Here is a 4,206-nt window from a genome sequence, read left to right on the forward strand (position 1 = left end):
TGAGCCTGCTTTCCTTATCTGAGAAATGGGGACCCACAGTGGGATTTCCCCGGGGGGACGTGTCCTGATAACACTGAGTTCAGAGAGCTCGAGGCCACTATTGAGCTTGGGGGGCAGCCCCTCTTCGGCTCCTGCCTTTAACCCCCATGCAGGCCCCGAAGGCAGGAGCCCCCAGGATGGGGATGGGGGGTCCCCGTTAGCTCTCGGAGCCCTTAGAACTGGAGGCCTTCCTCAACCCCCACCTCCTGTTGCGGATAAAGAACGTGGAGCTGCCCTGGCCGGTGTGGCTCGGTTGGTTGGGCATCATCCAGGGCACCGAAGTGTTGCTGTTCAATTCCCTGCCAGGACCCATGATGCATAAATAAGTGAAGCAACAAATGGATCTTCCTCTCTCTCTCTGACGTTAATAAACTCAAGTTTTAAGAAAAAGAAGCAAAGAGGAGCTCAGAGAGGACAAATGACTTGCCCAGGCTCCCCCAGGCTGGACTGAAGGACCCGGCTGGAAGCAAGAAAGCCTCCCTGGCCTGCAATCCGGCTGCCTGTCCCTGAATGTCCCCAGGGCTCCCTCCATGGAAGCTGGGAAGTGAGGCTGGGTGTCCTCAGAGCCACTGTGTCCCTCAAGTCCGAGCTGCCTCAGCCTGAAGGCTGATAGCAGTCGTCTTCCTGGCAGGCCTTGAGCCAGGAAATTGCTCTGGGCAAGGAGCCAGGCCCGGGCTGGGAACCCCAGCTGCTTGTCTGAGCAGAGCCACTTTCTGGACGGCAAGGGGCCTCATCCCGCACCCCAGGCCAGTCCCCCTGTCAAACAGATCAGCCTCCCCCCACACAGAGTTCCTGCCAGTCTCAAGCTCAACAGTCTGTCGGACGCCATCTCCAAGGGGGCCAGCGAGAACCACATCCTGGGCTTTTCTAAGAAAAAATCCAGAGATGCTGGGAGCCAGAGCTGTGGCGGTAGCATCCCCTTGGCCCCGTCTTGACCCCAGACAAAAGGGCCTGTCGCCTTCCCAGCTGACCCTGTGGCACTGGGAAGAGCAGGCTCAGGACGAGAACTGCTTGCGATGGGGCGTGGGGAGGATGCTGACACTGTGTCTAAGCCATCTGTGTCCACTCCACTCACATCCTCATTGGCGCACCACCCTCAGGAGGGCAGCAGGTGCTAAATAAGGGGGGACGGGGCAAAGGAGAGGGGGCGAGGGAGGGAAGTCAGGCAGCCATTCTCCAATCGGTGCCTGTCCCTTTCATACCATTACCATGGCCGCCGCCTCCTCCTCCGCCTCCTCTTTCCCCCTCCCCCTCCCCTCCTCCTTCTCCTCCAAGGATCCAGGCTTGCTGATGGGCAGATGGACAAATGGACTGACGGCCTCCCCTGCCTGGCTAAAATTTCACTCCGTGGAGTGTGGAGGGGCCTGCGCCCTTCCTGGAGGCCAGCCCAGTCCTTTAAGGGGGGGGTGGGCACAGGCTCCAGTGGGTCCCCTCAGCCACTCAGACATATTTGCTTGGGGTACACACATATGCTGCTGTTATGGCCTCAGTTCTGACCCTGACACTCAGAAAACAGATTGGCAAGGCCCTAGCCCAGGGGTGGGCAAACGATAGAGCATCGGCCTGCGGATGGGTTCTTAAACTGGACCGGAGGGCCGGAACAAAAGCATGGATGGAGTGTTTGTGTGAACTAATATAAATTCAAAGTAAACATCATTACATAAAAGGGTACGGTCTTTTTTTTTTTTAGTTTTATTCATTTTAAACGGGCCAGATCCGGCCCGCGGGCCGTAGTTTGCCCACGGCTGCCCTAGCCGGTTTGGCTCAGTGGATAGAGCATCGGCCTGCGGACTGAAGGGTCCTGGGTTCGATTCTGTTCAAGGGCACGTATCCCGGTTGCAGGCTCGAGCTCAGTCCTGGTTGAGGTGTGCGTGGGAGGCAAACAATCGATGTGTGTGTCTCTCTCTGTCTCTCCCCCTCCCCTCCACTCTCTCTTAAAATCAAAGGAAAATATCCTCAGGTGAGGATTAACAAAAAACCCACAGCAGATCGGTAAGGAGGACTGTCCCATCTGGGATGTTACCACATCCAAAGAACGCCCAAAAGAAAAAGAAATAAAAGCAGTAACTTTTCTCTCCCCAAATTAATTTTCTGTTTAAAAATTTTTTTAAAGTATATTTTTAAATTTTTGTTATTGTTGTTAATCCTCACCCAAGCATATACTCTCCTTGATTTTTAGAGAGCGTGGAAGGGAGAGGTAGAGACGCAGAGAGAGAAACATCAATGTGAGAGAGACACATCGATTGGTTGCCTCCCACACCCACCCTGATGGAGCCGCAACTTAGGTGTCTGCCCTTGACCGTAATGGAACCCGAGACCCTTCAGTCCGCGGGCTGACGCTATAACCACTGAGCAACCCAGCTGGGGACACATTAAAGTTTTTGCTACTAAGTCCCAAGAGTCTCTGCTGAGGTCCATGTCTCTTCTCACTGGTTCTCAGATAGACCTTTCCGTCTGAGGCCTGTGCTTTCTGCCCCCGGCCCCAGCCCCAGCCTCCCAAGGACAGACACCTGTGCTATTCTAGGCGTGGGGAACGGAGGTGGCAGGGCAGGGGTTGGAGTTTATAGGGACACGGTGCCTACACCATCAGTAGGTGTTTTAAAATCAGCCCTGAGAGGCAGGCACTCGAATCCTCACTTTACAGACAGGGAAACTGAGGCTCCCAAGTTGAGTGCCTTGGCCAAGATCATGCAGCAAGTAGCTCCCATGTCTGCTGGTCGCCAGGAAGGAGGCTCCCCAAAGTCTGAGCGCTTGGCCCAGAGCCCACCCCAGACTCCAGCACTTGGGTGTCTCCAGACCGGCCTTATAAGCCCAAAGGCCGGGTGTCCAGCTTGGGCACCGGCCAGGCCTTGTAGGGAGACAAGGCTGTGCTGCCAAGCGCTCGGCCCCGGGACAGCCTCCCCTGCCTGGCTAAATTTAGCGGCCCTGCGGAGCGTGGACGGGGCCGTGTGCCCATCCTGGAGGCCGGCCCGGGCCCTCGGGGGGTCAGCACAGGCTCCAACGGGTCTCCTTAGCCTTTGAGAGTTCCACGGCTGCAGGGGCCACGCCTCTGCCCGCGGAGTTCAGTCCAACCCCCCACCCCACCTGGGAGCCACCCAATGCCACAGCCCCTCAGGTGCCGGCCGGAGTAGGGCCCTGAGCCGGCCTAACAGAGCCTGCCGAGGGGCGGTGGGGGAGTGGGCAGCTGTGGTGTGGCTGCAGCGGGGGTCCCCAAGGGTGACTTCTCCCCATTGCTCAGACCTTGTACTGCTTCTCTGGCTTCCTTATGCCCCACTATGATCAGGGCTGGCTGAAGCCTCTCCCCCTAAGTGTCTGAGGCATTGCCCCCCCCCCCCCCCCCCCCCCACACCCTCCGCCCCGTAATGCTCCTCCTCTTGGGCTATTTCCTCTTGGTCCCCAGCCTCTTCCTGCCCCTGGATGTGGGGTTCCTCACTGCCCCTCAGACACTGAGCTCCCTTGGGAGGTGGTGGCCTCCCCGTTTACCGAGGATGCCAACTCCCCCGCACCCACATGGCGGCTGTGTGCCTCCCCCACCTCCTCTGGCTCCTCTTGTTTTTTCTTCCAAAACAAACTACATCGAGGGCTACTTCACATGGGATTTAAAAGTGCGCATTTCAGGCCCAGGCCCATGAGTTTTGACAAATGCATGTGTCCCCCCACCCGTCTCCCTAGATGTTCCCTCTGCCCGCCAGCCCCTCTCCAGCCCCAGGCCCTGCGATCTGCTTGCTCGCTACACATGCGCGCTGCCTGTTCTGGGACCTCATGGAGGTGGGCACAGCATCCGCTCTCTGGGTGTCTGGCTTCTCTTACTCAGCACCAGGGTTTTCAGCGCCATCCGTGCCGCTGCATATATGGGCATGTTCCTTTTTATTGCCGCATATCCCATGGTGCGGACACACCGCGGTCTGTCTGTCCTTCCCCTGCTGACGGACATCTGGGCTGTTTCCGGTTTGGGGCTACGATGAATACAGCTGCTAGGGTCACCTGCATTTGGGTCTTGCATGGGCCTCGGTCTTCGTTTTCTGTTTTTGTCCCTTCATTTCTCCCAGTGCAGCCCCAACTGGGGTCTCTCCTACCCTGTGAGGGGTGCGGCGTGAGGACATGGGGAGCACCAAGTCCCTGGTGACTGACGAGAGTAGGGGGAGGGCAATGAGCGTTTTGAGCGTG

The sequence above is a fragment of the Myotis lucifugus genome, unplaced genomic scaffold (genome assembly GCF_000147115.1).
Source record: "Myotis lucifugus unplaced genomic scaffold, Myoluc2.0 scaffold_952, whole genome shotgun sequence".
Classification (NCBI taxonomy): domain Eukaryota; kingdom Metazoa; phylum Chordata; class Mammalia; order Chiroptera; family Vespertilionidae; genus Myotis; species Myotis lucifugus.